Source organism: Gymnogyps californianus, chromosome 6 (genome assembly GCF_018139145.2).
Source record: "Gymnogyps californianus isolate 813 chromosome 6, ASM1813914v2, whole genome shotgun sequence".
In the NCBI taxonomy this organism is placed as follows: Eukaryota; Metazoa; Chordata; class Aves; order Accipitriformes; family Cathartidae; genus Gymnogyps; species Gymnogyps californianus.
The window spans coordinates 32,940,819-32,954,243 of record NC_059476.1 but is presented as its reverse complement, the minus strand read 5'-3'; the positions used below and the strand labels follow the sequence as shown (position 1 = coordinate 32,954,243).

Here is a 13,425-nt window from a genome sequence, read left to right as displayed (position 1 = left end):
AGATTGTTTACCTAGTTACAGATTTTTTTTGGTGTGGGGAAAACTTTTATCAGCTTTGGTACCTTATTCCCAACAAGATGATTTTGAATGTCAGAGAAGTTTTCCAGTCGTTTACCTTTCACCATTGTTGACAATCCTTCCTTTTCTTAGGTACTAGTTTGCTAAACAATGTAGATGGTAAATATCACCTTTACAGTGAGCTTAAATATATGGCATGTTGAAATCCCCTTCACAAATTTTGATTTGTGAATGACTGCAAAAAATGCTAAAAAGTGCTCTCCCCTGAGTCATATACACTGGTGTCCTTCCGGAAGGTGATCTGGGGGCTTGCCATTACAATTCAGTTCTTTTCAGTCTTAGTCAAGACCGCAGTTATGATTTGTCCCGGTTAGATGGGTACATTAAGGACGCATCAATGGAAGGAAGCAGACAAACCATGGTAAATTCAGGATTACAAGTGCCCATTCAACTGAACCTGAGGTTTAGCTGGTTGTAAATGAAAGCAGCTGTTCCAACACTGCACATGGTGATGAAGAGATTTTTCTCTAGAAGCAGACTTCTACATATTTTCAACTCTGCCTGAAGGATGAGCAGGGTAAGTCACAGGTATGTCTCTAGGATTCAGTTTATGCAGGCAAAATCTGAGATAGTAATGCTGTCCTCCTCCAGAAGGCAATTTGAGAACAAAACAAACAAACAACCAAACCAAAGCCTTATAATAAACAGATATTAGTTATTATTCACTGATTTACCATTCCTTCTTCCCAGTTTTTGATTGGACACTTTATCACACACCCATATATTAATTTAAAGTTACCTATTTGTCTGCTAATTTCTTTGAAAAAATCTTTGCAAGAGTAAGCATCATATTATTATAGATGCTGATTAGTGGCATAATGTCTTACAATGAATAGTTTTGTCCTTTTGACCTAATTTATCTTCTGACTCAAGGCTATGGGTAGCTGCAGTCGAGAAAGTGAACAGGAAACTAGATTCCACTGATTGTTTTAATGTGACCGCTAAAATATACAGCTAGAGATCAAGGGTAAAGCTTTAATTTTCTTCAGGGATACAGAAATCAGGTAGGAAGAATGAAAAGGTACTTTTCAGCTTTAAACATGCTTTTTTTGTTCTGATGTGTCACTTGACATATGTCAAAATAATGTAACTGCAGTAGAGTTGAAAATCTGGGAGCCACTGCATGGTTTGGTACAACAATAATTGTTTCCTTTTCAAGTTCTTATGGATAATTATTATGAGTGACAGCAATAACTTTTAGCTGAGCTACCAATTGCCAGAAGAGCTATATCATGACCGGCATTTGGGATGTTGTTGGATTGGTGAGGTTCCATTCAAAATAATAGAGTGTAATTACTATTTACCCCAGTGGGTATGCAGGACAGCAAAAAGCTGAATGAAATGCTGAAGAGAAAATGGGTTTTCTGAGCTCACCTTCTGTTTAACAGAAAGATTGCTTAGAACAAGAATGCAGCAAACCACAGGCTCCTGGATCAAGCCCAGTGCTGAACAGAATAAAATCTCAGTTGAAACCAGAGATGCAGTTCTCAACCATATGCTGATCATTGCCCTTTAAAACCAGATCCACTGAAAAAGTCCTTAGATGGGGCTGCTCATGTGTGGGACAGAGAACTGGTTGCATCTGGGTGCTGTGGAGCCCTGAGGTCAGCATGGTATCTACCAGCTTCTCACTGCTGAGCTCTGAGAAAGGCTTTGCATTCTACCAAGCACACCCAGAAAAGCATTGCCTAAAGAAGTGGCCCCAAAACACTTTCTCAACAGGCCTAAAAGTCAGGACCTGTCAAATATGGGGAAAGAGAAATTTGGGGCAACATGCTTAAGGCCTTTAACAGCCCACAAAGTAGATACAGATAAAATAACAAATTTGAATTAACAATGCTTTAAGAAATTAATTGGAATATAGGATTAACAGTGGCAATAAACACATCATTTCCCAGACTGACTGAGTAAGCGGATGAAGTGATCTGTAAAACAGAAAGTGGAGAAGGGAAAAACTCGCTGCACTTCAGGATTCTTCTTAATCGATGGAGATTCGTTATAGCTGGCTCCAAACAAGACTGAGTTTACACAAGAGATTTTCTTACTCTGTTCCTGAGGAGATCTGCAATTAGGGCCTAGGGCAATATATTGGGTTTATTAGTGCATTTTTAAGAAAGATGTCTTCTGTCACACTGCCTAACTGGCTACAAGCACAAATATTAAAGTAGCATTGAGGAGAGTGTAACGTTAATGCAACAGGTGCAATCAATCTTCTCCCATTTTATTTAAGTTGCTGATGAACCTGCTGATACACTTTGGGCTGGCCTTTTTAGGTGAAATGTGGGGGTGGAGGGGAACCAGCTGCTATTTAAGTGAAGTAATTACTAGGTGGTGATTAGGGGAGGAGATAAAAGGCCAGTAGAGCTCCTTCTTGAGAACTGCTGCTGGGAGGTGGCTGTGAGGGGGTGAGTACTGTTTTGGGAGGCTTTTTGGAGTTTGGCGGGGGTTTTTTGTTTGTTGGTTTTTTTTTTTTTTTATAATCTTTAAGCAAAAGACTAGAGATATTTACCAAGTATAAAGTATCATTAGGAGGGGGCTGAGTGTCTAGGGCCTATCTTTCTTTCCTCTGAAGAAAACACTGATTAAACAATAGGAGGGGCTAAATGCTAATGTAAGTGCTGCTGGGTTGGCTTGCTGGAGTTGGTAAGAAGGGAGTCTGCATGCTTTCAAGAAGGACTGGGAGCCTCTGTTTTGCTTTCTTACTGTGAAGATGCAGATTAGTTTTCTGTCTGTGACTTCTCTGTGCTAAGAAGTTATGGTCCCTCCCTCCTCTTACATGGTAGCTATTCTTTTCTCACTGGAGTTATCCCTAACAGCAGTGCAACTACAGAGCAGAGACCATGCTAGGCCTCTCAGCCACAAACCACTGCCATTTCCAGGGCTACTGGGATGAGGGAAAATAGATACGGCAGTAGTTGTGGTCCAGTGAGCCATCCTTTGGTTTCTTAGAACATTTTAAACTTTTGCTTATGTTTGAAAACGTATTTGGGCAGACGCCTGTGGGGAGCAGGGGTTGCTTCAGTAGGTGGAGAATACGGCCTCTTTTGAGCTCTGCATCACAGCCTCCCTGTGCAGACTGGGACTGGTGTTCCTCAAGTGCCTCCCCTAATAGCTGCTTCTGATGTAGACAAGGACAGCTGCAGACTTAGATGCTAGCACACTAACTGCTTATAGCATATTAGTGTAGCTTTTCTCTGTGGCGATTTGGGACGTATATCGTGGGAGATAATAGAAGAGGTTAAGAAGCAAGATACAAGGAAATTGGCATTTCCTCTAACAGAAATACAATTCTCCAGATTAAACTGGAAAACTACAGGTTGTCACTAATTTATGATCCTCAGAGAGGAAAACAAGCTCCCAAATTGTGTATAGTGCAGTACTTGGCTTGCTAAGCATTTTCCATAATGACTCATCTGTAATATCCTCCCAGTGTAAGAAGGGGAGGGGAGGATGATGTTACTAACTAAAGATGGTCTATCGTTTCCTGCATTGGCAATTGAATTGTGACTCATAATTTGCAGATGAAGTACTTGAAGTACTCTGGCAGCTTTGTGATAAAAGAGGAAAATGTAATGCTTTCGTGAAAATAACCTTGAAGGTAAATGAAAACCTACGTCCATCCAGACACAGGTCCATTAAATGTTCCCTTGGTACACATCACCATAGAAATATTTGAGCAGGCAATGTAACAAAAATTGAAAGAAATATCAAGCCTCTGAAGTCACTGTATCACCTCACTACTTGTAGGACTATTTTTGTGTCATGAAGTTTGATTTTCTTTTTTTAGTTGCTCTCTTAGTAGTGAAGCGGTTGTCTTGTACTGGGGACAGGTGGAGAAAATACAATGAACAGCTTCAGAGACATGGGGCTTTTTGTATGCGAGTGTATGGCAATTTAACAGAAGCAGGGACTTTTAGCAGTGGGAGAGGGAGAAACAAGAACCTAATAATGAGAATCTCAATTGGAGGGAGGTGGAGTTTTGGATGTGGACCCTTTCTGTGACTGTCAGAGTGGTGATATTTATATTGGTGTAGTGCTTAACAGCCCTTAGGCAACTACTGTGTGAAATAGTCTAACCCAGGCAGGTAATAGCTGAATCTAATGGTGTTAGATTAGGAAACTTGGAGCCTGAAGGTAGGGATGGAAAAATCATTACAAGTTTCTGGCTCAGCCCTGGGAAGGTGCTCTGTCTGTAATGCAGAAGGCATTACTTGCTCAGTAATTCTCTCATTGTGAGAACTGAGCTGCGGAGAAAATCTGGAGGGGTGCCTGGTTTGAAACAAGAGACTGCACTGTGTTTAAGGACAGAGCCCTGTGTACTGGACAGTCTAGCCATATCTCAAGGCCCGAGAGCGTGGGGGCTCCCAGAGCCGTGTGGGCAATTGTGGGGCCTTTTATCTCACAGTAGAGTCTCCAGGGAGAACATTATCTGTGTTACTATGTGTGTTATTTCTACTAAGTTAAACTTTCAAAAGCCTATGGACAGATGCTTAGGGACAAGCATTTGGGAAGGTGAAAGCATTCTGAAAAAGAGCATGGGACGCAGCGTGTGTTCTTTGGCAGTGGGAATACTTTTTCTAGCTGCTGTTTTTCTCCTCATTAAAAACCCAGCCCACCTCCTTTCCCATGACTCTCCAGAACATGTGTTTTGAGGTTGCTACCAACGCAACAGAAATTGAAGTCAGATCTACCTTTCCGGAATGATGCTAGGTAATGCAATTGAAGCAATACAAGGAAACATTTTAAATGCTGGTAGGTTAAGTATTGCTACAAAGTTTAAAAGAAGTAAAAGTTATGACTGTCACACAAAGGTATCACTTTAAGGTTGGATAATAATGAAGTGAATGACTTTTGTGTGAGTAGTGGTAACAATACAATACTAGTCATTATTCCATGTCAGAGTCAAGAGTCATTTCCTTATATTTTTACTAGAAATATCAAGGCATCTTCAGTGCAGCTAAAATGAATAGAGGGAATTACTAAACAAGACTAATAATATATACATCAGAAGATTTGAGATGCTCTCAAGTCAATGTCTCTTCTCCCACAGACAACGAAGAGGTCTTACCACACAGAACTACTAACACATGAAAATTTCTTTTTGTTTTGCTTCTGCAAAGATCTTGGGGAATGAAAAGTAAAAATAGTCTTCACCACTGGTTCCTCAGTTCTGTGCAAACAGCTGCACTAAGCAGTACCAGAGATAGACTCAAGGTGGCCTTAGGCAGAGCTTAAACCACAGGCTTGTCACTTCTGTTGTCTGCATACTGGTTTCTGCAGCTACTTAAATATGATTCTATCCATAATTGTCTACAAATTGTCTGTCTTGCTTGCCTGTTAAACCAAATATTACTACCAATGTTAAATTTTAGCAGCTTTTTGCATTTTCTGGTGTCACAACTCCTGATGTAGTGTGTGTGAAAGGCTTTAGAAATGTAACTTACATTACAAGTTACAAGTCTTTTGTCATCCTGTACCTAGTTCACATAAAATGTCAATGGGTCTGCTGCTGCTGTCAGTGAAGGCATTTAGTTAGCTCGAGGTGTATGTAGGTGACCAAGGCCCTGTGATTTTTAAATTTCCCACAGATTTAAGTTACCTGAAAGCATGTAATAGGAAGTGGCATCCCTCGAGACAAAGATGAGGTTTTACCAGCCTGCAAGGAAAGAATTAGGAAGTATAGAAATGGGACTTGCACATGGTTTTGCTGTGTGATCTAATGACGCTTATGAGTGTTCATAAGGCTTCTTTAACAAGTATTACAAGAAAGGATTTAGTCTTCAGCATGTGGTAAAGTACTAAAGTTTTGTTTTCTCTTTTTGAGAAGTGTCTTGTACTATTAAATCTACGTGATGCCTTTTTATTCCTCTGTAATTAGTGGAGGATGCTGATGCTTCACAAAAACCTGAGGAAGACCATTTTCTTTCCTTGAAGCATTTCTCTTACTGTAGAGGTTATGAAAGCAATTCTGGGGTATTTCATTTGTATTTGAAGGTTCACTTTTTACTCCTCTCTGATATTTGAAGTAGAATGACACAGCTAGAACTGTCTGTCTTGTTTAAAAGATTAAATATAGTTTCCTGGTTACCAATTTTGTAATTGTTCATTCTGGTGGTGAATGAAATGGGTTGGGTACTGTTGGTCAAATAAGACCTTGCTAGAAAAAAGTTTTTCTATAATTTATCAAGGACCTTGAATCTATCGGTTCAGGAACAGGAAAAGATATACAATTGCATGTTCATAAAATTATAAAACAAACCAATGTTTTTTAGTTTATGCTTCAAATGGGAGCTGTTACCTCACTATATTAAGTATTTTAATAGTAAAAATTGTAGTCTGGGCTTTTTGTTTAGAGGTGATTTATTTGCAGCTGGCTATTAAATGAACAATAGGAAGCTTTAAGAACTTCATCTAGAATCCGTGGTGTAGAGAGGGTAGGTGGTGGTGAGATGCTTGGTGAAATGGGACATGGCTTCAGTCCTAGCATATACTCTTCTCCTTTGTTGTAAAGCGTCTCCAAAAAACTATGCAAATGCTTTGTTGATCAGGCCCGTCTTTTCCATCAAATTCTGTATTACTGCAGAGATTATATTAAGCATCCATTTGACAAAAGTCAGGAAAATAGAGTTTCCAGGGTAATTTTGTCTCAGGTCCTGTATGATAAATGGAGATGACTGGAAGTCAGGTGGTTCTTTGTAGGTTAATCTGGCCCATTCGGAGCCTTTGAAGCAGCTATAAGGGTTCAGGATGGCTTGTTCAGAGCTGTAGTGTTGCTGTATGCCCATGTATTTCTATAAATGGACATAGCCTTAATACTGGAAGATGTAGTCCAAGTAACAGAGAAGAATGTTAGCAGTAAAAGTTAATTTTGTCAGCATTCAATTCTTATGTCTTGTTGATAATATTTCACTGATAATAAATTCCCTAATAAGAACAATGATGAGATTTAGTACATCCCAGCAGCCAACACTTTGTGGCCATCATTAAAGTGGCCTTGTTAGTAATAATGCTAGGAAATGTTTAGAAGAAAAATGCAGTGAAGTGCAGCGAAGGGTGAAATTCTTGTGTAGAGAAAGTGCTCTGAAAATCATGTGAATATCTTAAGACTGTTTTCAGTTCTTTGGTGTCAGGATATTTGGGCTAAAATGATTCCTAGTGGCTAATGATGCCTTCTGGGTCATCACACTGTCAGGATCTCTGTTACTATCTTGACAGGTTCTCATATAACTGAATACACTTCTAGTTTCAGTGACCTTGGGCATCTGTGTGTGTGGAAGGGGAAATGTACTTGGTCAAACTTAAACACTTAAGCTACAATATTTCTAGGTAAAAGCCCAAGATGTTGAAGCCTAGTTGTGCTCAGGGTGCATTTTTCATGAAGATCTTATTTTAAAATGAGTCAAGCACTTCTTTTTCTTAGAAAGCAATGCATTTATTGCCTGTTCTCTGTGCTTCCTTTTCTCAAGTGCTTTATGCACATTATTTTCTGTGGAATTTGGACAGTACCACTTATTTTACTTTTTTCTGTACTATTCTCAAAAAAAATTAAGGTTTGTGGTTTAAGTTCAGGCTTAGAGTGTGATTCTCCTTAACAAGTATAAAAAATGAGATTGGGTGCAGCCAAGACAAAGCATTTGCTTCCCAGAGAGTCCGCTTTAAAAGTATAAGAATACTTAAGAATAACAGATACCCAAAATCTGCATTTAAATAGACTCGTGATGCGGCAGCTTATATCCATTTTCCTCTGTGAAAGATTTGATGTTAGTTTGGGTTTATCATAGCTTAAATTGTGCAGTTTTGCAATGGAGTATTAGCAGGTACCTGCAGGAATGCTGATTTGGATGATTTACTTGGTTATGTACAGGCTATTTACATTGCTAGGGGAGAACAAGAGGACCAAGAAAGCTGGACTGTGCTAAAGCCCTGAAATTAAATCAAATACAGCTCTCCAGTCCTCTTTTAGTCAAGAAGATCCTAAGCAAAGGGGATTGAAGATTGTTTTAATCAGACCACATACATATAGAGCTCCATAGCTGAATTATGTGGTGTTTGGAGATTTTTTTTTTAGCACTGTCTGTGTATATTTGATTAGTATAATTGGGATTCGAGTGGGCATACTTTCCAACAGTAGACTCTCCAAACAGCACTACTATTTTGGGACGCTGATAAAAATGAACCGTGGGGAATTTTTTTTAAACTTTCTATTTGTATTTCCTGTCAGGGGAAAGAAGGAAAGGCAGATACCCCCAGGGAGGTCAGCACCTTGTGGGCCTAGAAACAGCTAAAAGAAAAACAAATTTTTTGCATTGCATGTTAGTCTACTACTTGGGTAAGGCAAGCCAAATACACCGCTTTGGCCAGTTCACTTCCATGGCCGGGGCCACCTCCTTACCCCACATCCATCCCTGCGTGGCCGTGGGCTCCTCGTGAAGAGACCGCTGGGGCCATGCCAGGCAGAAGCACCGCCATCTTCTGCCTCAGCAAGCATGGGTGGTGTCAGCGGTGGGGCTGCGGTGGCGCCTCTGTGGGGAGAGCAGCAGCTGCTCCTGCCGGTTCTGGCCAGTTCCAGCTGGTTGTGGCCAGCCCATCGCCTCGCTGAGAGGACTGTGAGGGATAGGGGGAAGCCTGTGGGCAAGTGAGGCAAGCAGAGCCTGGGCAAGAGGGAAGAGGTGTGTGCGTGTAACTGTGTGTGTGTTTTCTGTCCGTAGCTGACAGGGTGATCAGAGGCGTGAGCTAGCTGGCAATAAATTACACGAAGAAAACGTTCTCCTGCTGGAGCTGGTTCTGCCTGTGGCAGTGAAGGGCGGAGGGCACAGGCCATGCCTGGGCGTGGCAGGGGTAGCTGCTGTCACTATGGGGCTCTGGGAGAAGCTGTGTGGGGTTTGTGGCATTGGTGAAAGTGGTGTGCCAGGTCTCTGTGGTGGTCACTTCAAGCAGTGTGGAAATGGGGAGCAGGTGATGGGCAAGGGCCCGGACCCAAGGCTGTCCCTGCCTGTGGGGTCCAGGAGTGCTGGCCCGGGAGCAACGGCAGCAGCCGTGAGGCCCTGGGGCTGGCTGGCTGCATCACTCCCTGGGGAGCAGTGTGAGGTGGCAGGGTGCTGCCAGGAGAGCAGGGCTCTGGGGAGGTGGGCTGGGGCCCAGCTGCTGAGTGCAGCAGCTTTTGAGCCTAAAGTGATTCAAGCAGTTCCTTTTATTATTTACCTTAGTTAACATTTACTTGCAGGCATCCTCAGATGCTGCTGAGGAAGTCAGTCAGGATGAACTGCTACAAGGCATAGAAACAGTACTAAATATTGGGAAATACCAATTTCTGTGACAGAAGGGGGACATAAAGCACTGAAAATATAAAAGGGAAGGGTGGCTTCTGTTTTGGGTTCAAAGGCAGCATCTGAATTCTTAAAATGGCATCAAATGTCAGCATTAATACTCTTCTGAGCTTTACAGCCTCAGAAACTCCTCTTCTGTAGTTCAAGCTGTTTAGGATCATAAACAGTTGTTCTCAGTACTGCTGAGACCAGTGTCACACTCATATCACAATTTTGATGTTTGATGTCTGTCATGCATCGGAAGAAAAACACGCATATCAAGAATACCTCAGAGCTGTTTAACAAATCAAGGTTAGTCACAGGATGCTTTTGATGTTGTTCTTACTCATGACTGTAGAGTTTTACATTAAGTTTAAGTGAAGATGTTCTAGTTAAGGATTAAGAGATGGTTGTTGGAGAAACAGGACAGACACTTCAACTTGCATCTCTAAGAAATGACATAGTTGGTGACCTCTCGTCAAACTGTGGGAAGATGATCAGTAATACTGTGGGCTCTGGGAATCTAAGGTGAAAAGGTGAGATTTTATTTTGGAAAAAGTGGTTTTTTTTTAAATGAGCCTTATGCTGTTTAGGTCATGCTTCTCTGTTGCCATTCATCAAAACACCCTGGTCTGGATTTTGTCCCAGTGATACAGCCTATTACAAGAGATGCTGCTTCACCTCAGTAATTTTGTTTTGTGGCTTGAAGGAAACTGGATCCTACAGTGTTAAAACGTCTTCCATACAAGCTAACCTACATGCGCTGATATAAGGTAGGACCAAAACTGCCGTTTCGTCTTCATTTGTTCAGCCTGAACAGTAAGAGCGTGTGTGCAACAGGTGCACCATGTTGTACTTAGTCTAATATTTTAAAATTCATTGGGGGCAGAAGAGGCAAGGACAGCGATAAGTCTGCTTTGCTGGATGATTATCAAGCCACAGTTCTTTCAAAGGGGCACAAGCCTTTTGGGAACCTGAATGTGTTGAAAATCATACAAAAGTCTACAGCAGTCCTTTACAGATTTTCCCACTGCTTCTCTTCTCCACCCCCCTCAAAACAAAGTCCTACATCTTAACGTTAAGATCATCACGGATATAATGGTGTTATTATTGATGCTGTGTTATTTTGTGAGATGATGTTCCGTCAGTGTGTAAAATAAGGCCACTGTCTTGCAAATGTTTTCAGCTCCCTATTTTTGAACACAAGAGTCCCTTCAGAGACAATAGAATAGCTTGGCAAGTGTAGTCCAGCACATCTATAAGCACTTACAGAATGAGTACTTAAGTCTGATTAATATGCAAGATGGAAAAACAGATTGTGAAAGTTCAGTGTAGAAAGATCAATGCAAGAAGGAACACATTTATGTTAAGAAATATTTCATGCATGGGAAGCAACGTTGCATGAAAAAAGGCCGAGACCCTAATGGTGAGACTTCAGAAGTGAAATTACCAGATATTTGGAGAAACCACTAATGCTTAACAATCCTACAAATGCAAGAGAATTTCATTAGCAATGTTGTGTTTTCAAACTGCGGTGTGATGGATCATTTAAGGTGCAAGTTTGGCAAACTACTTTTATTTGTAAGCAAGTTGGAATCTGGATCTTTTTGTTCTCCTGGTTTAGTACTGTGTAGAGATGAGAGAAAAAGTAATGAACCGGATGCTAAAAGAATTTAACACTGAGGATGGCTTTTTGGAGGAGTGTTGAGGCAGGGAGCTAAGTGGTTTATTCAGCTAAAAGTAAAAGATCAAAAATATGAAAAAGCTGTGCGGCCAGCCTGCCAGAGGAATTCTTTCAGAAGGAAAAGGAGGATGCCTTGCAGTTGGAATACTAGGTTTTGAACACTGGATATAATCTATCAAAACTAAATCAGGAAGCTTTGATTATTTCTCATACCTGTAGATGTGTCTCCTTCCTTCTTGTTACTCCTTTTATTTTTATTTGTTTTTTAATGTGGAAATCTTCCTTTTGAAATAGCGGTGGTCCAAAGACTGGACAATACCTTTGTCAGGGAACTATGGAATTCACTTTGATCTTTAATCTTTTTCCCTAAAAAGGTTGTAACAGCTGTAATATTTTAAAAATAGATTTAATAATAAAAAGTCAGTGTATCATGATGCATTTCTGAGAAGAAAATAATAACTAATAACGGTTTCTGTTGGAAACCTGGAAATGCCATTATATGCCAGTATGCTGACATAGTATGTAGACTCGTTTTATGACTCTTATATTACTCATGTACGTAGCAATAAAGGAAGCTATTTCCCTTGCTGTAAATCGCATGTTTACAAGCACAATACGATAATGCAGATGACTGATGGTTTGGACACAGCTTTTGTTAGCTGTTGCTAAAAAAAAAAAGCCAAACAAACAAAACTAAGCCCAGTCTGATTCAGATGCTTACTCTTGTGGCTGATGGGACTATGAACTCTTTATGCCACCATTCAGCAAGCTTTCTAGTCAACCACAGAAAGAGTTGAATCCGCTACAGCCAGACTCCCTCAAGACTGATAAAAATCAGAGAAGTTTTTCACCCAACAATAGATTATAAGTTGGGCAGCTACAAGCTTGTCTGTTCCACCAAACATGAACAGAGGTGTGAAATGGGGTAAGGGGGCTTCCTTCTGTTCCTTACTTGATCCCACAACTGTTAATGACCATGTGAAAGTGAAGGTTGACCACAAACCAAACCCTGTTAAAATTGGAAATCTCACCTCACTGACATGACACTTTTGTTGAAGCAGGGAGCAGAAAAAAAAATTACAGAAAAAGATTGAATTTCAAGGAAGTAATTTTGTCTGGAATGATATATGAAATATAGGAGATAAATAGGAAAGGGTTAATCAGTGTGCTGCAGACAGCTGATAAAGCAGTTCTACAATCAGTAGAACTAATTAAGTCAGATTTCTGTATGGAGTATGTATTGTGGTTCATATTTTCTAGTAACAACTAAAGCTTTTGTTGTTTGGAGTATCAGTAATAGCTCTACTTTGCATGGACTCCAGGATCTGCCTATCATGAACTGGGCTCACATTACAGCCTTTCAGGAGGTAATTGGTAGGAGTTACCTCCTTTGCTGGGCATGGTTCCATGAAATGTATAAGTATTTAACCTTTGTGACTTCTTTCCTGTTGTCAGATTTAACTGAAATTGGCCATTGGATTCAAAATTACTAAAAAGCACCGACTGACAGATGTACTCTCACACACAGTGTGAGTTCACAGCCAGGCTCCAAACCATTCCCAAACTGCAGAGCATCAGAGCTGCCTCGGGGAGAGGCTGCACAGACCGGCAGGGCCTGATGTGCAGCCTGGCCGTGCGTAGGGACAAGGTTCCCCCTGTGTATTGCACCCTGGCACAAACGGGGTGGCTGCCTGCTGTCTCGGTGCAGCATCCTGCCCCTTGGTCTTGCTCTGGAGTGGCTGAAAGCACTCGATTTCTCTTCTCTCTGTTTTTTTTTAAGGACTAGGTAAATAGCTATAATATTCATAGCAATATCCTGCAGCAGGTAACTTTGGCTACTTAGACCATGGGACTTGCTTTGAGAAACCTGGTCTACTGGGGGCTGATGGGGTCCATCTGTCAGAGAAGGGGAAGACTGTCTTTGGTCACAGGCTTGCCAAGCTGGTGAAGAGGTCTTTAAACTAAAGTTGCCGGGGGAGGGGAACCTCAGTCTATCCCACTCCTACCAGTTTCATGCCAGTGCCAGCAACAGATGCCCAGAGCCTGGAGAGGGATCACAGGTCAGCAGGAGAGCACCTGAAGAGCAGCACAAAGGAATTCCAGCCACTCCAGCCAGTGAGTCAGCTTCATTGGGGGCCCAACTTAAATGCCTCTATGCAAACGCACGGAGCATGGGCAACAAACAGGAGTTAGAGAAGTGTACATGCCTGCAGGGCTATGATCTTATTGACATCATGGAGAAGTGGTGGGATGGCTCATATGACTGGAGTGTTGGAATAGAAGGATACAAGCTCTTTAGGAAGGACAGGCAGGGGAGATGAGGACGGGGTGTTGCCCTCTGTCAATGACCAGCTAGAG

General features: G+C 41.3%; 1 long non-coding RNA gene across 2 annotated transcripts in view; it reads left to right on the top strand.

Moving 5' to 3' along the window:
• The first annotated feature begins 2,436 nt into the window (after positions 1-2,436).
• The window catches only part of LOC127018091 (uncharacterized), a 288,464-nt gene continuing 277,475 nt past the window's right edge, over positions 2,437-13,425 (top strand). Inside the window, exon 1 of one of the 2 annotated variants that reach the window (XR_007766711.1) lies at positions 2,437-2,483. This is a non-coding gene — a long non-coding RNA (uncharacterized LOC127018091). Of the gene's footprint in view, positions 2,484-10,032; positions 10,157-13,425 lie in introns of those variants that run through there. The other variant, XR_007766710.1, reaches the window with a different exon arrangement.